At 34.7% G+C, this 25,492-nt stretch overlaps 1 protein-coding gene across 2 annotated transcripts in view; it reads right to left on the reverse strand.

The window, feature by feature from the left end:
* The window catches only part of MED13L (mediator complex subunit 13L), a 264,752-nt gene that overhangs the window by 94,848 nt on the left and 144,412 nt on the right, over positions 1–25,492 (reverse strand). The window lies entirely within an intron of this gene.

The raw sequence follows: 25,492 nt of genomic DNA on the forward strand, positions 1-25,492 counted from the left end.
AGCATGTGATTTTGCAGAATCTGGGTGTAAATGCATAAGTAGGAGAAAAGTGAAAGAAAAGCAGACCATAAACGCATTTTGTAAAATCTGCCGCAACGCAGGTTCAGTCGCACACATACATTTCCATTGTCTTCTAAATAAGTAAGACTTTTGGGCAGCTCCAGTGAAAAGCATGTGCCCCTGGAAACGTGTAAGTAAAAAAGGTAAATATTTTATATTGAGAACATAAATGCTTTTCCATGAAAATGTTAATAAGGCAAAAATAAAGAAGGATATTTCTTTAACATGGTCTATGATCTAAGAAAACAACTTACTTTCTACGTAAAGAAAACTAATGTGTGTCGTGTCTTGTACAGGTAAATAACAAGAATGAGTGATTTATTTTCATGAGATTCAGAAAATAAAATTGGACTCACATCTTTAACCCTGCTTGAAGGATACTGTAAAATGTCATATTTTCTTCTAACTAGCAACTGCTTTACTCTAACCTCTTTTTGTGCTATTTCAAAGTACTATATGAGAACTTTATTTCATACACTGCTATACTGTTTAAAATTTTAATGTTAAAGGATTCTGATCCTTTAATGTTAAAGGATCAGAATCCTTTAACATTACGGTTACACAATATAAGAGCTTTACTTTTAATTATACAGAATCTCAATACAAGACCATATAAGAGTTTTATCTGTAACAAAACACCCTTTTTTCTGAATTTTCGACTTTCAAATTTTCATCGTAAAGAAGAAAAACCTCTAAAGCAAAACAATCAACTCTACCAGCTTCCAACAGATGGCGTCAGTGGTCACATGCAGCCTCCCAGTACCTACTATTTCATCCTCCACAGTCGGTTAGGTTCACGCTGAGTTTTATGGAGTTTTAATAAGAAGATTAACCTTATTGTGTTTAACAAACACAAAAGCAGTACAAATAAGAAATGAATAATCAACAAAATCAGAGATCATTTTAACAGATAAAAGTGATGAGAAAATGATGACTGTCAATAGAAGTAACTGTGAAGGACAAAGTGAAGCAATCAACAACAATCAAAAGAGAAGAGGAAGTTATAAGACGGGAAGGCATTGCAGTATGATGATGAGCATCAGTCAGTGTCTGAATGCTTACTGGCCTAATAATATTAATTCAGGAGAATTTAAAAGATGAACAGGGTCAAAATGGTAGAGAGGAAGAGTTCAATGAAGGGGTTCAAGCCCAAATGAAATTTGCACAACACTGAAGTGGATGCTAAGGCAACATAGCTCTCTCTGACACCTTTGTGGATCATCAGACGGGAGCCTACCTGCCTCAATGATTCTAATAAGGTCCACGGTAGTATGACTTGGGAAAATGCACTTGATATCACTTGTATCAGCAAGAGCACACCTTGTACACAGATGATATGAGATCAAAGAATTCTAATCAGGGAAGATAACATTTGGGGGGAAAAAAACAGGTTGATTACATATTCTTCTCAGGTAAAAAAATAAATGAGCACACATCCCCTGTACGTACCTATTTATTGTTAATTTTCTACATGTACCTCTCTATTTCATTGAATCTAAGATATCGTCACTGTAGATACACTTTCATTTTATTAACCACTAAGGAAGGGAGAAAACACTAATTATAACTCTTATATAAGAAACACCACAATCTGAGGTATTAAAATGGGGGGATACAACTTAGAGCCAATAAAATGTAGTACTTGACTAAAATGAATGTATTTTGTTATGTTCTAAAACAAATACAAAGTTGGACTTTTTTTTTTATTAAAATTTGAGCCAAACCAGAAGATACATCTTGAAGCAAGATCTCAACAGGCTTCCAAAGTTGTAATTTTTAAAAGGAAGGAAAAAAACCCACAAAGTAACATTTTTTTCTAGCACTTTGAGACTGTCTTTTGCACACTAGTCTGGAGATTCCCTATCAGAATACAGGATGAAAAAAGGAACTGGTAGAAGATAATGTTAGATCTCAATAAGTGCTTGCTCAATGAATAAATAGATGCTTTATCTCTATTACATTTATTACACACCACATGAACATCTGTGATAAACTCAACAAGAAGGAAAAAAAACAGACAATAAATATTTCTCATAAAGTATCCCCCCTCCCCGAGTTCTTCATTAGACTAATATAACTGTTGAAGTAAAGGGCATAGATTTTAGAGCAGAACCACCTGGGGTCTGTAGCATGACTATTAGGCCACCCACTATGAAAAATGCTGGACATTTCAGTGTTCTCATCTATAAAGTGAAGATAACAGTTCTTATCTCACAGGATTAAAATGGGGGATTAAGTGAGTAAACGCACATAAAGCTTTTAGCAAATGCTCAGAACACAGCAAGACTCAATAAATGGCAACAAAGAGATCATTCTTGGGAATTTATTTCATCTATTAAATTACTTTAGATTATCTGAGGTGTTAGATGGAAAGATGATATCTGAAAGTATCTGACTTAAAACCAGTTTTATTAACCAAAGCCACTTTTAGATATCACAGTCACTGAATGTGACATGAATACTTAAGGGATGAACTCTCAGATCAAAACCCATTTTTGCCTATAAACCTTAGTGAAGATCAAATAAGGAAACTGCAGCAAAAATTACGCTCTGCCCTCTTTATCTGACAACAGGTTCAGGTGGCAAGGTGCTTTGTTAACCAGTGCTGGGGAGTTCTCTGCGCCTCAGATGTGCCTGACAGTTGACAATACTAATGGCACACGGCAAAGCACACTGTCAACAACACAAAGCCAGAGGAATCTCCGAAACAGCAAGGCTCATTTTAACAGGACACTTTTCCTAACGAGTGCTTTTAAAACAAATATGAGTTTAAGATTTTATTGAGAATCTGTTCTATAAGACTATTTTCTGCTGATTACCATTTTCAAATACTAACACTGCCTGTTAACATTTTTCAAATACAAACGCTCCCAGCATATAGTTTAGGATTTCCAAAATGATCAACTAGAGCGTTCCACCTTGGCATAAACCCAAATGTGGATGATAAAATACTGACGACATTTGTGGTAAACTGGACAGTAGAATCACTGGCCTATAAATTTGTTTCTGGACCTCTGCCTGCCTCTGTTTATTGCCTTAGGATTAGGAAGAGCTATTCTTAGGATAAGAAATCTGAATTCTATCTACTACTTTGAATTGACTTTCTACAATGCTTTTTCAGAGTATCAGTGTTTTGGATTTGAACTCTTAATTTACATTATAAGGACTCTTAGTCTGTGCTCTCCCTGGAACCATGAAGATTCTAACCTGAAATAATACCTGTCTGTTACTGCTGTGCACAACGTCTCCTTGCACAGACAGCATCCTTTACGTACTGTACACGGTGGCCCACATTAAAAGAGCATATGTCCAAGACATAAAAATCTAATGGGGGAAGAAAAGGCAGGGCCCCAATTTGAGGTTCACAATCTGAGAGCTCTGGTTGTAACCTGGAGAATGACCTGAACACAAGAGCCAAGGTGCTCAAGAGACTGCAGCCCTGATGTCATGACTTAGTCTACAAGAATAATAAAGCTGCTGCCTCCCCAAAAGTGATTTAGAAAACCTCAAGGCCTAAGGAACACAGGTCTGTCTCATCTGACTTAGACATCCTCTCCCTGCAATAGCTCATAAGCTACATGCTTGTAAGCCAGAAACGTAGGGGTAGAAAAGAAAAATAATGCCAAAGGAATCCTGAACGATCCTACTAGAAAAGAAATACCTCAAGAATATCATTTGTTCCTTATTTATCAGTTTTATAAAGGTGATACTTGGAACCAAGATCTGATCCCTGAATTCCTCATCATTTAGAACAATCCTAGCTTTTGCCTTTTTTCCCTAAAAGATGCTGCCTAGCCTAGTTTCCTTCACTCTTAAAATCCTGACGAGTTTTTACAATTGGCTTGGGTTCCCCATCGTCAACCAGCATGTAACTGGCAAAACCTTGCCTGACCCACATTCCTGCCCAAGCCACGCAGTCTCAACAAGTGGCTACCAAACACCACCCAAGTCCAGGGCAGTGCTAGGACGAGGGCAGGCCCTGGATCAATACCGCCAGGCTCAAATCCCAGTCCCCTTTACCTTGCAGGCTGGCTAACTTTGGGTAAGTTACTTAACCTCTCTGTACCTTGGGTTTTACACATTAATAAAATGAGGATAATTATTACCTAACAGCATTGTTATCAGAATTAAACAATTTATTAAACAGCATTGTTATCAGGATTAAACACAGTAAGTGCTCAATAAATGTTGATAGGATTTCATTTATATAGTTTTATAATGAACAAGAGGCTTGCTGGAAAAGAAATACCTCAAGAATATCATTTGTTCCTTATTTATCAGTTTTATAAAAGAAATAAAAACAAGTTATATGTAAATTATACAATAAAACTGGAAAAAACTTTAAAGAAGAAAATAAAAAGTATCAGAGGACTAGGCATTAATTAATAAATCTGCCTGTCCTCTACTGACTGACTGAGATCCCACACGAAAGACTGGGCACTGTGCTTAACACATTAGTTATAGATTAAGCATCTGGTGAACTAGGCGGAGGGGAGAGCAGGAAGGAACTTCATAGGCACAAAGTATAATTACCAGAATCTATTACCTCTTGCAATTCTTGGTTCACAGAATAGAATGAGTGTCAGAAGTCATTTGACCCCACGCCTTCATTTTACAGGTAAAGAAACTGATATCCAGAAAGAAGAGATGTATAGAATCTTCATCGTTATTTAAAAAGCAATCACATTAATGGAAGCAGCATGTATATTGGGATTCTTAATCATTTAGCATATTGTAGATATTATTTAAGAAATCTAGTAGAGCAAATATAAGTCCATATTTGAACAAATATTTCTGCTTAGCTATTAAAAATGGGGGATTCCCAGTTGTTGGCTAATTATAAATAATACAACTAGAAACATCTTTAAAGAAAAAGTTTTTTCTACAATACCATTTGTTAAAAATGGTATTATTAAGTGAAAGAACAACATGAATTTTACAGTTCCCCATGTGGTGGCATATCTTTGCTCAGAAAGATTGGACTCACTGACATTTACACAGTGAATAAGTGTAGAGGATACACCCTTAAGTGTCACCAACCCTTGCTTTTCTCATTTTATTTTTTGTTTCGTTAATAGATGTGAATATGTACTTCCCATTTGTTTTCCTCTACATTTAAGTGATAGGAAGGGTGAACAAAATTCTTTTCTTGTAAAGTTTCTTATAAAGACAAACTGAGTCTTCGCTTCATAAGTATTGGCTGTTTTTATCGATAAATCAGTTACACAGAGAAGGGTCTAATTAATATGTTCAATTTCAGTACTTTCTGGATATTATACTTGATGTACTCATGATCAGTCTGTTGCTTTTCTTTCCTCACTATTGCTGGTTTTTAAGTACTTTTTGAAAAATATTTAATGAAACCACCAAAATACAGATAAATTATTATTGTTTCAATAAGGTTTTTAAATCTTTTAAAGCACAGCCAAGATAAATAAATTCTTCTGGTGTACACGCTTTTAATAAAGATGTCTCATTCCATATTTGACTTCGGTACATATATTTCAAATTACCAGTTTCAGGTTTTTTCCATGTTAATATATACTTTTCCCAAAATAATTATTGCAATGTTTCTTTTACCAATGATGTTATTTCACTCAGATATTTCTAATACAGTTGACTTTGTTTTGAACTATGTATCTTATTTAATGGATTAGGTGGGGAGGATAAAATTTTAGACAAACTTTCACTTTTTAATATCTTAGAAACCAGTAAGACAATCATCCCTCGCATGTCCTTTTTACCCATGAGACTCATGTCTGATTATTTTTCCACACATACTTTAGTATAATTATGTCAACTTTTATAAAGCATAAGCATCACTCACTCTTGACATGAGGCATTAAGGGCTAGAACAGATAAAGTAAGTGCCAGGGGATATGTCCAAGTGCAAGGGTTATTATAAGACAGGCAGTTATAATCCCAACACACATTTGGAGTGTGACAGCCCAGAATTTAAATCTCGGACCATATTATTAGCTGTGTGACCTTTAGCAAATTACATAATCTCTCTGAGCTTTACTCTTAACATCTGTAAAATGTAAATGCTATTATCTGTCTCTAAAGGTTATTACAAAAATTAAATGAGATGTTTATTTGACTAATAAATATAAAGTATGTCAGGCAGTCTTCTAAGCACTTTGTAAATATTAACTCATTTATTTTATTTTTAGACCTTTTTTTTTTTAAGGCGGGGCAACCCTTAGTTGACTTCACAGATTGCAAGGACCCTGTCAGCTTACAATCCCTTATTTTTTTTTATTTTCTATGCCTATAGCACCTTGTCTTCCGAGATCAGATGGGATCGGGCTTGTTCAGGGTAGCATGGCTGTAGACAAATATTAACTATTTTAATTCCCGTAATAATCCTATAAAGTAGGGACAATAATTATCCCTTTTTTACAGATAAACTGAAACAAAGAAGTTAACTTTTACTTGCGAAGGTCACACTGCTGGTAAGTGGCAAAGCCAGGATTTGAACCCTGACTTCAAAATCCAGGGCTCTTAAGCACCACACTAAAGTGTCTCTCAAAATACTTAAAGCACTTGGCTTGTACTTGGCATTATGATAGGGATGATGATAAACCACATGAGTGCCCAACCTAGCACAGCAGCATGCAGCACCCCAGAGGCCAAAGATGTCTGGGGGGACCACAGTGTTGATTAAGATGACGTATCAAAAAAAAAAGATGACAAATCAAACACACAAATACTTCTGGAATAAATTCACATAAAACAGAAATCTCTAAAGATACGAATCAATACTACTGCTTTAGGAATTTTTTTAAAAAATCGCCAAAAAATTATTTAACATCACTCTCCCAGCACTGAGAGCCTACATTTTTCTCTTGGTATTGTTAAATGAATCTTGCAAATAATTAACAGTTAATATTTTGGTCCTATCAACATTTAACACTCAATTTCAATTATAAACTAGAGGCACTGATTTTTTTTAACACAGTCAATTTTATTCTCCCTAAAAACCACAAAATAGTTTTTGGTTGTACAAACATCACTAGTTACAAGTCTTGCCAAGAGATCCTAGCTAGGGGTGGGGGATCAATTAGCGCCAGAACTCCTAAAGAATCACTTTAAAATGCTAACGCCCAGGTTAAAAGACTCAGGGCAAGGGTGATGTTAGAGCTGGCAAGGGCACCTACCCCAAGTCTGGGGGAGGTACCCCAACCCTCCAGGAGGACACTCGCCTATGCCATGATGCCCTGGCCATTTTGGGCGGCACTGCTGCACAGTGTCACCTCCTTGGGGTCCACGGCCTCTGGCAAGGGCCTGCCCAGAAGTACCGTGGCCACTTCTCCTTCCTCCTGCAGGCTGGGGCTAGGAGACAGTACCAAGAACCTCAGCTCCTCAGCAAAATCTGGGGACAGTTGCTAATTCTTAAAAGAAAGCACTCAAGTGTATTTCAGTGTAAAGGTTTGGAAGAAAAATAAACGTATTGTTTTATGTTTACATTTTTTTTTAAAGATCAGTATTATTTTTTTCTGATTAATAATGTAAAACATGTTCATTGTAGAAAATGGAGAAACACCAGGGTATAGAGAAGAAAACAAGAATCACCAGTAATTCGATATCATCTTTACTTTTCAATGTAGTTTGAGACATTTAATTTTCATATGATGACAGCTTCTTTCTTTCAATTCTGAAAACAGATGAAATTTCATGAACCAAAGTAATTACTGTCAAGGTGCTTCAAGAAAGAAATGTTCTTCAAATAGGTGAAAAACATTAGCTCCACTTATAATTGTTTTAAATAATGCTTTCTTCACTTTTTATGCTTAATGTAAACTAAGCTCGGTCAACAGACATGATTGAATTCAACTAAAATGTTTTTAAAAACAATTTAAACACATTTTGATAATATAAGTCATATGTTTAGAAACTGATCACTAATTAATGACAAACCTTGGAATTAAAATTCATTCTCTTCCACAGTACAGATAAGGCTGAATTTGATATCACTCAAGCAAAACATATTTTAGTTTGGTTCCAGATATGCTAACAAAATAGAACAGAAAAGTTAACTTTTATTCTTCTAAATACAGGGTCCGATGAAAACAAACTTTCAGGCAAACCCAATACTATTTAGATAAATACCTATTTGAAAGGCATTTATACTTTCAGTATATTAACATCGATGCCCCCAAAGGCCTACTGCAATGTCCAAGCACCTATATCGGCCAATAAAAATACTGATAAAAAGTAGTGAAGTAAATTGCCCTTCTTCCCTACTCCCTCCCATACCCTGACTGTCTTATGAAATCTTTTTGGGTTTTCTACCATAAAACCTAAAGGCTTATTTAATATGATTTTATTTTACTCTAATTTACAGGGAAGATAAGATTCTTTATGTGCCTTTCAATTTTTTAAACTAGTAACAATATTTGATGTTTAAAATGATCCTTTTAAATATCTTTTTTTTTTTTTTGCCATTTTGAATCTGTAATCAAATCAGTGAGCTCATATAAATCAGTTTAGTAAAAGCACTCCAATATTGTGGTAATTCAGTATTCACATCGGTTTGGGGAAGTGATTCCTTACACCTCAGGAAATTTAACTTGCGAAAGTTTTTAAGCTTCTATACCTTATCTGATTTAATGTTAATCAAGCTAGCATTGGTTTTTATTGTATGTTCAAGTGGGCTTCTAAATTAAGATGTTGATTTGCTATCTGAAGAATAAGCAGGCATCTCATTCTGCAGATACTCTTGTTGTTGACTCTTTGTATCTTTTATTTAATGGCAGAGATTAAGCACAAAGAATATTTTCATAGTATTTCACAAATGGTGATGAAACAAAGCAAGAATTCTTTAGATGAATTATATAAACTTCAGAATTCCCATAAATTTCACACACGTCTATGTACCCATGGCTCATTAGCACACTACATTATGTTGTATTATGTCAAGGTAAAGGGTAGATAGATTCCTGTGGAATCTCAGACGGTGAACATTACCTGACGTGGGCCATGCTCTATTCCCCTCACACTACACCATCACCAGCACCACCACTTAAATTCCAGCTAGCTTTCTGTCCCGAACTTCATACCCCATTTCCAGCCACATCCCCAGTATAAAAGGCACTACTGGCTTATAAATTAGCTCATCAAAGTATGCAGTACAAAATTCTGATCTGATTTGAAATGCATGGGATTAAATTTTATTAACAATGGATGTTGCCTAATCAATCCTCGCTCCATTTTGCAAATTCCCACATTTGTAAAATTTCCTTTTAACTGGAACCAGCATCTGAAGAAAAAGGAAACCTGGCATTAGAGTGCACCAAATATTGGAGGACACGAGTAGACTCATGCCTGGTGGGAAATGTAGTCAGGACTATTACTGAACGCAACTGCTTTTGAATCTAAAGAAAAACAGCTTGCTTCTCTGAGGACAGCATGAAACTAAAATCACAGACATTTATTGTAGAAAGGTCTTTTAAAATGACCGGGTCCAACTCTCTCATTTTATTGATGAACTGTGGTAAAGAATCAGTTTAAATTATTGCAATCCAAATATTCAAGTATCTGCCATGTGCTGAGTACTAGCTCATGGATTAGATTTTGTAAAGAGACTCCTTTTGTACACACATGAAACATGCCTGTTTATGAAATATAGTTCATTTTTGAGTCTATAAAATGAACCGAGAGATAGTACGGAATAGAGGGAAGAACAGAAATCAACCTTGGAACCACTTAGTGAAATTAAATACCGTAGAACTCTATGCAAATCATTTAACCTTATTTAAAAAGCTAAGGGACTGACTCTCTTACTTCACAGGTCTTTCCCACTCCAGTAACATAATAAATCAGAGTCCAATGTTAAAAAGCATTGAGTAGTTTGAAAGTCCACACTTAGAAACTAGGAAACTGGATTAAAATGGGAAAATGTTTACTTTTCCTTAATTTTATGGTAAAGAAAAATTATTACTGCACAAATACAATATTAGAATCCTCTGAATAAAATTTCTGAAAGAATCCATGAGACCATTCATAGTGAATCTCTCTTATGAGTGGGTCAAGGGGGGACCGAAAGAAGAGGAGAGGGGGGATTTCTGTTGCCTTCAAAATGGCCAAATATTTTCATGGGCATGTATTACTTTTTACAATTTTTTTAAAATGCCAATTAGAAAAACTTACAAGCATTTAAATCATGGAAGGCAATATGATGTGGCAGAAGTACAATGAACTAAAAAAGGAAAGAAAAGATTTGTAGTCTGGCTCTGTCTAGCTCTGTGACCTTAAGAAGTGTATCTGAGTTACAACATTCTAGCTTTCTTATAAAAACAAGAATGAGACTGCTCACTGTGCCACCATCCTGCTGGACTCAATTTTATACTAACTGGTCTTAGGTTACTTTTCTCCATTTAGTAATTCAGTGCATCCATCAAACACTGAAAGAACAGCAGGAACTAAATAAAAGTAAGAGAGAGTGCAAATTAATTTCCTTATAATGAACATAATTAACAGCCAAAAGAAATCTATCAGAGTTCTACAAATGTTTTATTTGCCTAAGAAAAAGAGAGAAGGGATATAAGATAAACGATAAAAAACTCAAAATCTATTACTGAAAAAAGTAAATAAATATACATATTCGGACTTTGACCAGAATGTTTTATTAGAATGCTTTCAAAACATGTATCAGTAATTTAAAAAATTATTCTCAATCACATAAATTATAACTCTGCTGGGGATAGGTTAGGCTATTGTCTTGTTTCTTAACTGATTTATGGGTCACACTTTCTGTCTCTAAATGCTAACTCAATTATTGATCTCCCTAATGATGGATCTGAATGCATGAAATTATTCTGTGTAGCTTAATATTCATCCTTTATCAGAGAAAAATAAGGTTTGTTACTGCATTTTTCTTCCCAGGTTTATGTGACCAAAAACAATGTCATGTGCTTATCAAAGCAGCTTTCTCATAATTTATTATTATATGTATCTCTATTGCAACTTTCTCCCATTTCAATCTCTTGAATATATTATTAAATATTAAAACTTCAAGTCTTCTTAAGCATTAAAGCTGGCTCAAGTCTGGAGCTTTAAAAGACTGCTGTTTTTCTTACACTTAGCCTAATGGAAAAGATGAATAAAAGAGAGCAAAATATTTTTTCCTTCGTAAGTCTAAGTTTAGCTAAATGCCACAAATAAACTGTACCTTTTAATTTACTATTAAGCACCAAACAGTCACTGATTTTTTTTAGGTAAACCTTCAAGTGGCAGACGGAAAACCTCACCTCTCTGTCCCCCAAATCTCTATTCTCTTGACCCAAAGATTCAAAGTGATTTGAGATACCTGAACTGAGCAAATTAACAGTTTCCAGTTTTGACAGCTCTGGGGTAAGATGCAAACCACGTGACTATACAGGAGCCCTACACAGGGCAGCTTTCCAGCTTCGCCCCTTAGGGCAAGTGCCATGACCACTGCCTATTAATTGGGAGAATGTGCAAGGATGGAAACCTCTTTCATCCTTCTAAATATGCATTTAAATTCCCTAGTTGGGGCTTTATTGTGCAAGCTCAGTCCATAAAAGAAAAGCATGATTAGGAATCTCCTTCAAAGCCTTGAACAAGGCAATCTCTGCAGTGCCCTTTGTGCCTGGGCTCCACAAACAGTTTGTCCATTGTTTGCAATTAAGACTTTCTAGCCCAGGAGCTAAAGAGTAAATCATCCTGTTTTTTATTTGTTTGTTCTTTGTTGTTTCACAACACTTAACATAACATTAAGTCTCTTCATTTTACCCTTCTCTAATTTTTTCATTTTTTAGAGAAAAACGGTACTTATTATTAGTCTGTTAAGAAGCACAAGAGCCTTGGAAGCAGATAGATTTAGCTCTGCTGTTAGTAGCAGTGTGACCTAGGGCAAGTTACTGATCTGTCTGTTATCTCAATTCCATTAACTAAAATTAGGACTATCTCTGCTCTTACCACTAATTTCACAGGGCTGCTGTGAGGAATAACAAGACATAAAGTACCTACAAGCAGTATGCATAAAGGTCCTGCCCTTCTCCTGGAAAATACACTCTTAGCTCTAGCACGTTCTAACTCTGTTACTGAAATTCTCTCGAATCCTTTTTCTCATCTGTAAAAACAAAAATAACACAAAGTCCTAGGTATGCAGTGAAGACTGGAATTTATGGAAAGCAGTAAGCTCAGTATCTCAACAAATATTAGTCCTAACATAAATATTAGCTCCCTTTCAACTTGAAGTTGAGCTGCTGAATATCTCTAACTTGGTTGCTTTTCATGCTACCATTTCAATTTGTCTTTCAGTACACATCTAAACCTGGACTGTCGGTTTCGGGAAGAATGGCTGCCTTTCTGCTGGTGCAGAACTTCTCTTCCAAGTTTAAAGTAGGTGCCAACGGATTAAACCCATAGAGGGAGGCTACAGCAGCAAGAGCGAGCATTATTAATGCTGTAATAGGGTTTAGGTGTTTCTCAATTGCAATTATGTGAGATATACTCTAGCTCTAAATAAATTAACATGAGAGATAGGAGTCTACAGACTATAAATGCTAAAATTATTGGCAGGAGACCAAATAAGACAATACAAAAGGCACTAACTAAAATCAGTCCCCAGATATGTTAATAAAACTTGCAGAAGCAAGGAATCAAGAGTAACGGGGAAAAGTCATACCTGAACTGCCATAATTTAGCAGCAAGTTTGGACTAGGCCTTCAAAAGCAGGCTTGGATTTTCCTGAGGGGCTTTTTTTTTTCTTAAGCTTTTAAAGAAGAGCATGTTCTTTGCCCACATTCATTCACTAAAATAAACAAAAACCTCGACAATCTATCGCTATGGCATAAGGCAGTGTAAGGCCTATGAGCAAAATTCACTCTCAGAAGCTCACCACCACAAATGAACATCTAGACAGTCTGTAGATATTTCACAGTAAAAGCATATGACATCCCAGTCATATACAAAGCTTGCAAAGCAATTCATCGCCTTTTATACATCTTGGGCTCACAGCAGAGAGAAAAAGACATAAAAAGAATTTCTCTATAACTCTCTGGATCACTCTAGGAGTCCTGTTAAAAGTTGTTATCTCTTATACCTTCCAACTGCTGCTAAGCATTCACTTCCCTCTCTATTCAGCCAAATCTTTCCTTGAGACACCACTGTGATGTGTCTGTTATTGCTAGTTTCCTCACCGCGATTCTACACCAAGCCATCCAAACCTTCGATTTGTCAAAACCCTTTTAACTTCATGAATTCCTCTTCTTCACTAGAACCCTCAGCAGTATCTCCCAATTTTCATCTTCAATGCTTATCGATTTCACAAACTGAGACACTAATTATATACAGTGTCTTATCTCTAATTGGTTTAAGTGTTTACATCTTACCTTCCTAATAATGCTAAGTTCTAAGGCAGAACTTTGTCAAGTTATTTTATTCCTGTCCACAAATGCCAAAGCAAGATTATTAAAAAAAAAAACTCAGAAAAGACACAGATACTCAGGGAATATAGATAATAAAACAAATTCTGAAATTAGTAAATCTGATAGAACAAATATTCAGAGTGAATATAAAGTATCATTTTTGCTGTCAGTTAACAGTCCTACATGCATAAACTTGGACTGATCTTCAACATATCACCACTATGTATTAAGTAAAATAAAGCAATGCAGCAATGGGTAGAGCATATGCACCATTCAATATACTATCTGCATAAAGAAGGGAAATATATACATACATACTTGTGTGTATCTGTAGAAACTAATCTCTGGAAAGATAAAATGACACTGGTAGTAGGATTTAACACTAGGAGACAAACCGACTGACCGGGTAATGGGTGAGGAAGAGACTTACTTTTTCACCTTTAACATTTTGTAATATTTAAACTTTAAACTATTTACATGTACTTACCATTCCAAATAACAATTTAAACACAATAAATAATTACTTAGAGAGCATGTCGGTTAAAAACATCTTTAGATATGTGCACTTTAGTGAACTAACACTGTGCGTATGATTCATTATGGGCAAGACTCACACTTACGTACCCAATCATGTCTTGGGTAACGGGAGAAATTCTAAATGCTAGCCCCTCTACAATATAATTAGATAATTAGATACATTTTTATCTTAAAAACTTACCTATAAATCAATAATCACATCTATATTAAATTTATAATCATTAACTTTATTAGTGAAGACAGCATGAAGAAATGAGAAAAACAGTGGTTGTGAAACTGGAAAGATATGGACTTGAATTCTCCACTTTCTAGCTTCGTGACCCTCAGCTGATCACTTAACCTATGTGAACAGTAATTTTCCACTTAAGGGCAGAGGCCAGGGCCAATTCCAGTCTGTCACCTACTTTTTGTAAAAGTTTTGTAGAACATGCTATGTCCGTTTGCTTGCATATTGTCTACGGCTTTTTTTGCAGTACAATGTCAGACCTGACTAGTTTTGACAGAGACCATATGCCTTGCAAAACCGAAAATATTCACTATCCAGCCCTTAACAGAAAAAAAGTTTACCTGCTCCTAAGAGTAGAATGCAGACAGATCACATCTACATCGAAATTTTTTTGTGAGCCTAAGAATGTAAAGCTCCACTCTGACCAAGCAGCAAGTCAAAACTATTTTCAGAATAACATGAAGACATTATTTATCTTTTTCATCTTATTTTCTCTAAGTGCACAATGGAGTTTTCCAGAGGCTACATGATGTGTGATGTCACAACAGACTACATGTAGAAGCAGACAAGAAATACAGCTGTTTTCCCTTAAGCCAGACATTAAAGAGGTTTGAAAAAAACAGTGCCGGTCTTCTGACTAAATATTTTTTCTCTTAAAAAAATTGTTATTTTAGTTAAAAAAAAGGGGGGCTATTTGTGTTAACATATAATGGGTTTATTATTGTTATTTTTAAAGCCATAAATATTTTAACTTTTCTCAGTTTCGATTCTTTGGAGTAAACATTGATAAGTTTCACCCACATAAATAAAAGTTCTCTTGCATGCTCAATAATATTTATAGGAGTTTTGAGACCAAAAGGTTCAAGAAGCACCAGGCATTTCTAAGGTTGGGTAAAAAAGCGGAAGCCTCACCGGTAGTGTCCTTTAGTAACTTATCTTTTTGAACTCACGAAGCATGCTTAAAATGATCAAGGAATAATGCAAGCCAGTGCACATTCAATTTTATACTTGATCATAATCATGTGTTCCAAACCAGTACTCTAAGTTTTTAGAGACTGGGTAAAGGGAAAGCTACAGAGATAAAGTTGAAAAGTAAAATCATATAATATCAATTTTCCTATTTTCACATACTGTGTGTTTAAGAAATACCATAATGTCATGTTTTTTCCCTTAGGAACTCTAGTTGAGTGTGATTACTTCTTTCCGATAGTGAAATTAAGGCCTAAAATATTACTTATTCAAGAATACAACAAATCATTAGTGGAAGAAAGTTGTTATTTATTTCAGAGATGTGAAACATACTTTGATATAAAGCTTAAATTCTAGATTTTGACATTATAAATAAGAAACAAAAGAGGAGAGGTGGCATGCTATACTGAAATTGATATAATGCTTTAAGACCACTGCGACAAAGCTGAAAATTCTCCAGCTAATAGTGCAGTTTTCCCTTTCAGTGAAACTTACCTTCTACACAGTCATTTAAAAAAAATCTCAGCTCACATAGAAATACTTTAGTCAACTGTCTTCAATTATACACACTAAGACGCCCCTTTGTTTTCTTACCTCCTCAGTAAGAGATAACCACCGTAAAGGACACTGGTCAATGTCAGTAGTACATGATAATCCTTCAAATTTTGCCCAACAATGTTCCTTCTGGACTCTTCTGTGTGCAACCAATTAGAAAGGCTTCCTTCCTTCTATGAGGCATGTTAAGATTTCAAAATGTGTTGCAATTCAGGGGCCAGCAATGCGATACAAAGTCTAGCAGGGCAATATATGCTTTCTACTAGGAAATAGTTGAACTAAAGTAACCATCATAAAAAGCCCAACTTCTCATACTTGAAACCTGAACAAACCACTCGATTATACTAAATAACACTGAGGAAAAACCCAGGTAAAACTGTTAATTATAAAAATCAAAGATTTTAACCCATAAACATAAAATTTTAAAGGATCATCTTTTAAGATAATAACAGTAAAGAGAATGGTTTTGTTTTAATGACATAAGTAAATATTTTGTTTTATGTCAGGTGACTTTTAAGACCACATTTTCCACTTTGATCCTAGGGCAAACCAAATAAATTTACAACAGAAAGAAGTATGTTCCATTCAGTTCAAGGAAATCTGTAATATCCTTTGTACTAGGAATTCTAATAGAATTTGCACAGAATAAAAGGAAAAATAATGATGCGCCCTGGACACCAAAATAAGTATGATTCTGTTTTAAAGATTCAATTTAGGAATAATGTAGAAATGGGGAAAAGCGGAAGGAACTAAATTCTCATTTTCCTTAGTACAAATTCAAGAGAATAAAAAAAAAAAAGTATAGTAGTAAAAACATACCATTGATAGACTTAGAAGGGGGGGTGGAGTTAGAAAAGTTGCCTCAGGGGAGCAGCAACTTTGAGCAGGATCTCATAGAAGAGAGATCAAAGTTAACTGGAGCTGCCAGGGAAGACAGAAAGGATGGGGCGGGGGAGGGTGGTGGGCATAAACAAAAGAGAAAAGGCGTTTAGACTATGCGAAGAATTGTGAAGAGCAACTGGGGCTGGACGAATAAGCCACTACTGGGGAGCAGGAATGCCAGATAAAGTTCAGGTAATATCCTAAACACAAATGACACCACATTATGTGCTTATATGAAAGAGGGATGCACTCAAAGTAGTCTAACAGAAGTAAATACAGGGCAGAGTGAACAGAAACAGAAGAAACTCAAGGCAGAAGACCCAGACAGGCAGAAGACTATAATAGATCAGATCTGAACATTATAACAAAGAGGAGGCTCCACAGTTACATATTTCATCCTAGCACTCACTGCTTTCTATATTCATCAGCTATAAATATTAAGCGACAATACTTCATCCTTTACACAATTATTAATAACCCCCAAAGCGAAGTATATTACCACACTTTATTGACAGGGTCTCAGATATAAATTTAATACTTTCTAAGAACCACACTTAATAAAAGCTTTATTTTTATATCCCTTAAACACTCCAAATACACCGAAGAGGTAAACTAAATGATCATAAAGTACATTATTTATGGTTAAAATTTTTTCCTTTGATTCCTTAAAAAGAGCTATATAATACTAATAAACATAATTCAAAAATCATACCAGAATCAAAGTGACTTCAATCAGATCTTGTAACATTTAATAAAGAAAAGTTCTTTAAAATTCAAAATAAGTTCATGTCAATATTTTAGGGGTAAAATCAATATACAATATGGCATTGCTTATATAGTATATCGCTATTATTTAGAAAGATTTAGAGTAGAAATAATTCTTTTAATGCAAATCATGTATTTAAAAACTGATTTAAAAATATTTTAATAGCAAGCTCCCTCTAGTACAAATTACCAGAAACATAAAAAAATCGTATTTATCTTTATTTTTTTCTAAATATTGCTACCAGCACCACCACTACTAGTGGCAACCAACCACCATTAAAGTTAGGTTCAATGTTGTCAATTCATTTATATAATCTTATTTAATCCCAAACAATTTTTTAAAACTCTGGTCTATTTTTTTAAAAAGCAAACATAGGCTCAGTAATTTTTAGAGTGAAATTTATTTATGTAATCTTTTCTTAACACTTTAAATTATGTTTCATTAAACTGATGAGGTGAAAATGTTACAAAGAATATTATATAAAATTAATTGTACACCTGAAACTTACTGGATTTCATTAACCAATATCACCATAAAAAATAATAAAATATTTAAAAATTATATAAAATTAACCAAAAGCCTCAATCTCCAACAGTATCCATAACTTTCTTATAAGAAATGAATATTCTTGTCTAATGAGGAAGAAAAAATGTCCCGAACTCTAACTCTGATCTGCAGTGCTTTCCCCCTGCTGCCAACGTGCTACACAGATGCCACAGTCACATTTTATTGAGAGCCCTGATCACACCTTTGAAAAGGACCCCATTTGGTCCTTTCTTTGGTTTGGTCACTTCCTGGACATTCCTTCCTCTTACCCTCCTGTCTCGTTTATCATTTTACCTTATCCCCCTAAAGGAAATTAATAAAGACTAGGAACATTTTTATAAAGTTTTAAAAGTGACTCAGGACAGGTCTTTATATAAATGTTAACTCAGAAAAGAAACAATAAGGACCTTTCATGCCATTACATTTTTAAAAAGATGTTTAATGTTTATATATTTGGGGATGAGTCTATACACATCTTTAAAACCGTATAAAGCATAAGACCCATTAATTAATAAACTGAGGAAATTCACATCACTCAAATGCTGGAATTACTAAGAAATTAGGGATCATTTCTTTAAGTAAAATATTAAAATGAAAGTCTCCTACCACAAGGTGATTCAGCCCTAGAGGCTAAGCAATCCCATTTTAATAAACAAGCAATGTAAATCTAAGTGAAGCCCAAGTAACATCAGGGTAACAAAGCAATGTGAAGTTTTCTGTCCAAAAATACTCATTAGGTCCCACTTCCGGTAGTAATAATAGAGCTCCTTCCAAACCAACACATTTCTCCCTCCAAACAAAACAAAACAAAACAAAACAAAAATACTCCAAAGAAATATTAAAATCTGCTAAAATAAAATGTATGCAGGCAGGAACTTAGAAAGGAGGCAAGAGTCTACACTTAGAAAGGAATGGCACTGAGCGAGTTTCCCTTTGTTTTTGTTTTCTAAATAGCTTTTAGCATGAGGGCAGATTTAAACCACATGGGGTGGCTAAAACTGATAGAAACCCCACCTCCAGGCTTACTGGCTTGAAGCAGCAGAGGACTGAGTTCAAAGAGGCCACAGCAGCTAGAAAATGAGAAAGGAAATCCTGAACAGAGTCAGAAAGATAAAACTGCCAAATCTCTAGCTGACCCCTAAATTATGTGCATGGGTCAAATTTAGCCCGGCTGAGATTAAAACAGTGGTTCTCAACCAGGGGCAATTTGGCCTCCCAAGGGACATTTGGCAATATCTGGAGACATTTTAGTTTGTCAGAACTGAGGGAAGATGTTTCCATATATTGGCTATTGTATAATGCCGTAATGAAAATAGGGGTGCACCTATCTTTTTGAATAAATGTTTTCGTTTTCTTTGGTTAAATACCTAGGAGTAGAATTCCTGAGTCAGACGATATATCCGTTTTTAGTTTTTTGAGGAATCTCCGTACTGTTTTCCACAAGGGACTGCACCAGTTTGCAGTCCCACCAAGAGTGTACAAGGGTTCCCTTTTCTCCACATCCTCGCCAACACACGCTATTTATTGACTTTTTAACAACAGACATTGTGACTAGTGTGAGGTGGTATTTCACTGTGCTTTCGATTTGCATTTCCTTGATGATTAGTGATACTGAACATCTTTTCATACGTCTGCTGGCCACTTGTACATCTTTGGAGAAATGTCTTCATGTCCTCTGCCCATTTTTCAATCAGATTGTTCACTATTTTTTCATTGAGTTGTATGATTTTCTTAACACGTTTTCGACATCCACCCCTTAGGATATATCATTTGCAAACACATTCTCCCATTCAGTGGGCTGCCTTTCTGTTCTGCTGAAGGTTTCCTTCACTGTGCAGAAGCTTTTTAGTTTGCTGTAGTCTCATGTGTTTGTTTTAGCTTCTGTTGCCCTTGCTGAAGAAGACGTATCCAAAAAGAATTACTTAGACATGTCAAATAGTTTACTTCCTATGTTTTCTTCTAGTTTTGTGGTTTCGGGCCTTACATTTAAGACTTGTTAATCCATTTTAAGTTTATTTTGTATATAGTGTAAGAGTGGTCCAGTTTTCCCAGCACCACTTATTGAAGAGACTGCTGTTACCCCAGTGTCTATTTTTACCTCCGATGTCATAGATTAGTTGACCATATAAGCGACGGTTTATTTCTGGGCTCTCTATTCTGTTCATTGATCTAGGTGTCCCCATCAACAGATGAATGGATAAAGAAGATGTGTATACACACACGCGCGTGCGCACATGCACACACCTACTTCTCTTCCATGCATAACGTATATACACACATATACAAAATAATTATGCGACAAAAAAAGAATAAAATCTTGCCATTTGCGACATGGATGGATCTGGAAGGTATATGTTAAGTGAAATAAGTCAGACAGAGAAAGACAAATACCATATGGTTTCACTTATATGTGAAATCTAAAAACAAAACAAAACAAAAACAGACTCATAGGAACAGAGACCAAAGGGATGGTTACCAGATGGGAAGGGATGGGGGGATGGGTGAAAAGAGGAAGGGTAATATAGTCGATATAAAATTGTATACAAACTATATTTAAATTAAAAAAGAAAAAGAAAAAAGAAAAACCTGAATGAGTGTGCCACTGGCATTGTGTAGGAAGAGGCCAGGGATGCTAAGCATCCTACAATGCACAGTCCCCGCAACAAACACTTCAGCAGAGTACCTTGAATTAAACTATTTTGTAAAGCAGGAGAGCTAAAAGCATTCAATTTAAAATGCAGCTATTTTCTAAAATAATCAATTTCATTAATCTCTGAGAATTATCTATTGGATATACTGCAATATACTTCTATGGTGTTTACATTCAGTCCCTGAAGTCTATATGATGCGACATACTTAGTATAGACAAAATCCTAAATGAGACAGGAGATAAGAGCAAATCGAACACTACTTTTATCAAAAGGTTAATCATTTGAACCTCCATTCATTCATGTCCTGACCCTTCAGTTGACTTTTTTCCCCTTAAGGTAGGTGGCCATTAGCTAAGATATATCTTAAGCAAAGGTAAAATAGGTGGTCAGCTACGTTATAAAACTAAAGAAGACCTCAAGTTAACCCCCACCTGGTACCAAGTATTTCCTCTCGCCTCTTCCAAATCTGATTATGAAAACCATTACTAAAGTTAACACAATTCCTCTCTCCAGACATGTTCTTTAAACCTTTCATACCCTTTGGAAGAGTAATGGAAAATCCCTTGGATTGGTAATAAAGAAGTTCTGCTTCCAGCAAAACCAGAGACAATACACTCCTAGTGGTAGAAAAAGAAAGAAGGAAAGATACATATACATATGCATGCATATGCATACACACAGAAAGGAGTATAAGACATTTTAGAAATAAAAAATGTGTAAACTGAAGTCCAGAGGGATTCAGTTAAGTCTTCAAGATCTAATAAATAGTTAACAGAAGATTATCCATATTTCTGGTCTAGTGAACAAGGAGAGCTTTGTTTCCAGCTTAGTTACAGTCTTCTAACAGGAATTAAAAAAGAAATTACAGTAATGAGACTCACACGACCTCTCTAGTATATTAAAAAACAAGGTACATCTCTTACTGTATGTAAAGTGTTTTAAAATCTTCTTGAAAATAGACAGTATATATTTAACCATTTTTATTTTAAAATATGAAAATCAATTACTGATGTAGAGGATGTAAGTTTTTATTACACACTTATACACTCTTTAGACCACTAATAGGACAAAAAAAAGTAAAAACTAATGTTATAATCTTTTATTAAGAAAAACATAAAGAAAAAAAAAATTAAACTACCTAGAAAGCATATAGCTGTTTTAACTATCATCATCTTTGGTTGAACTGAACTTTCAATTTAACATTCTATACATGTATGTGAAAATACAAAACAGAGTACCTGGTACATGAATGACACTTAAAAACCACAGACAGCGTTACTTAGTTTTATCATAGGCTCTTATTAAACGTTTGCCTCCCCCATTTCCAGATGCAACAGTTTTCACTTTGCAGCTACTTGTAACAAATACAGTAATAAAAACTCTACATTCAGTACCTTCAGCTTCCACTGATAACTCAAGTTACTGCCCCCCCCTCCGCCACCCCCCTCCGACCCTGGAGTTCACCACTCCACTGAAACTGCTCCTGCTGTACTCACTCTGTGTACAGAATTTCCTAAACTACTAGTTCTCTTCCTAAGTATTTTATATGGCCTCTATGGCAGACACAGCTAATTAATCTTGAAATTTTTAAAACCCATGGTTTCGGTGACACCAGTCCTCTTGGTTCTCATTTCTCATTGACCTTCCTTAGTCTCCTTCATGTATTCCTCTTTCTCTACCCATCCTGTAAATGTTGATGCACCCCACCTCCCTCCCATCCCCCGGGCCTCTAACCTCATTCTTCTTTGCTTCACACAATTCTCAAATATATTCGGGTGACAAAATACAGTGTTTTTTATATATGTACCAACAGATAAATTAGAAAGAAAATGACTACATATTTTATAGATCTATGGGAAAAAAACTGTAAAACCACTATGCATGTTTATATAAGTCTAAATTGTCCCACTAATACTCTTTTGGGGACTGCCCACCAGCTAGTCCTTGTTATCAGATATGTGGCAAAAGTCACCACATGTGCAAAGTAAATGTACGAGGAAAACTGAAAAAACTATCACTACTGATCTTATTTTTCTGAACACTAGGAAGAGATTCCTTTTACCTTTCACACTGTATCTGTTTTACATGTCTGCTTACTCTCTCGATAAGGGATCCCCTTTCCATTAGCTTTTGCAAAGTTAATATTTATGTTAACTCAACTACTATACACCTGATACCAGGAAAGATCAAAAATGCAAACTGTTATTGGGGGCAATTATTTTGCTAAAAGTGGCATTCAAAGACTAAAGTGCATAGACTTAAAATTCTATGGTAATCAAATGTGGGCTGAAACTAGACTAAATTAGAAAACGAATACCTTTCCAAAAGAAAGAACCTCCATGATTGGAATAATTTCTAAATTGTTTTTAAAATATATTTTTTACTGGTTTGTTTTTAAGCACTTACTGGAAGCAAAGTCCTTTTCAAATTCAACATACTTTATACTCCAGATATTTCATGTTTGATGTTATTTGTCATAACTCTTTCAGACAGTCAAAGTTTGCCTTCCTACTTATCATGTTCCCAAGGATATGAATAACAAAAGATATGTCACTATAGAGAAAAAATGATAGGAATAAATTTATTTTATCTTCTTGGACTTACCTGGTCAAATTTATTATATATACACACATAGATACGTATGTACAGATCTACATATAAAATAATTTTTCTAAATTTATCCTGAGCATCATCTCATATCAAACATTAAAAACTCTATTTTAGAGTCTACCAGCAAATGATTTAGTTTTGCTATCAATGCAGAGAGAAATTACAGCTCAAGAAATCATATGCTATTAATCCAACAGGTGAAACCTATTCTTCAATATGTTCATTTGTTATCACTATTAGAATTATTTTAATTACATAAAATATGTTGTGTTAAATTGTATTTTTAACCTATTGAACAAAAGTAAATATATGCTAGTATTACTTTATACTTAGAATATTAGTTTTTAAAATATATTCCTTTTATTTATATCTGACAGCATCGGATATGAGCACTCCTAAAAAATAACAATTTGCATATAATTTATTTAGAATTGGGCAACAAATTTTCCTCTCCATTGGTCACTAAACTGATATGTCCAAAAAAAGAAAGCTTAAAGAAATTTGCTTTTTCTCAACTAAATTATACACTAGCCACATTATCTCATTTAATCCTCAGAGTAATCCTCTAAAATAGTAATTGCTATTATCGACACAACATCAAAGATTAAAAGTTCAGCTCAGGTAAAACTAAACAATGTATTCAATGGCAAATAACTTGTAAAGAGAGGTATGAAATGGCATCCCAAAGCTGATAATTCTAAGTGTCCTCCTCCACAGTGTCATCACTCTGTCCATCTAAAATGACTCAACCACTGAGATCCTGTTCCAACATCCACCAAGCAGCTCTATTTTTCCACTCGGAGAATAAAAGTAGAAAAGTCTTTACACTTAAAGTTTTATTACAGCAAATGCCAACAATTTAAATTTGATCTTTGGTTTAAACACCTATACCTATTGATCAAAATATTTAGGACTAGCTCAGTCAATTAATCAGTGACCAGCTATGCTAAAGCAATTCTATATTCAATCATTCAAACTCATCGACATTAAAAGCCAAAACTTTAACCATTCGGAAAACCTAAGCCCTCTGTAAATTTAAGGAAAACACTAAATTGTGTCTTGTTAGTTACGCTTTAGTTAGACCAAATTGATATAAAGAAAACAAATTTTCTCCCCATCAATCAAAGCATATGTTAACGGAATCACACTTTTACATACCCAGACACCGTGGCACCTTTCTAAAAGCATTATTATCCTTTTCAGGCAAAGTTTGATGTACATAATACCTATGTTCTATTTAAATACAATTTTTTAATAAATCCTAACAAATTTTAAACATACTAAAGAAGGAAAAATATTCAAGGAAGTTCATGGTGATTTAGAAAAAAAATGCCAGTCCCTAATTTATCCAATTAGAAAGAAGAAATCCAAATTTTCATAAATTAGCTTTGGTTAATGAGAAGATTCTACACCATTTCATCAAAGTTTAAGACATATAGGTTGCAGAGAAGGCTGCTAATTAAATCTCTGGTAGAAACAAGTAAAATAAAGGTTCCAACAGAGGCAAGAGTTGACAGCTGAAATTCTGACAAACTACTCAAAAGATTTAACCTTAGAGCCACCATTTAAGGCTTCGAGTGCTCTATTCTACAGGACCCTCAGGTTAGGGCAAGTTCACAAATAGTAAAATCAGATCAAGATTGTGTACTCTGCTCTTTGGAAATGTAATAATCACTATCAACTTATGATTCCAATTAAATCTATGCTGTGTTCAGAAGTGAGATATGTAAATATTTGATTTTGAGGGTTTTGTTTTTTGATTCTGGTCTGACTGATCTCCAAGCTTGCTTATTATCAAGGACTGCCTTGAAGCCATGTATATCACAAATGAAGGTTAAAAGGTTAGCATGCTTTAGAGAAGTAATTCACATTCCTGGTCAAGGATATGCTGACTAACTTTTAAGGGGCATTAATCAATCCTATAAATAGTCACATTTGAATTCACTTGACTGTTTAAGGTTATGCCATATAACACTTTAAGGAAGAAAGACAGAGAAGGATAATAAAATAACAAAATAGAATATTTCAATTCTAAATAGTTTGGTAATAAGGGTCTTAGACATGGGTTATAGATAATTATCTTTCTAGTCCAATTTTTAATAATCCACAAAAATTTTGTAATACAGTATTCAATAAAATGTGATCCAGGAATCTATTTTAGTACATATGAATTACTAACATTATTAGAAAATTTAAAAATAAGCTGTTTTCCCCCATCTAACTCTTCCTCAAAGACAGTTGTGGCCAAGAAAGAAAGAAAAAAACAAAAAACAAAAAAACCCCCAAGAGCATT

This window comes from Pteropus medius, unplaced genomic scaffold (genome assembly GCF_902729225.1).
Source record: "Pteropus medius unplaced genomic scaffold, Ma_sr-lr_union100, whole genome shotgun sequence".
NCBI lineage: Eukaryota > Metazoa > Chordata > Mammalia > Chiroptera > Pteropodidae > Pteropus > Pteropus medius.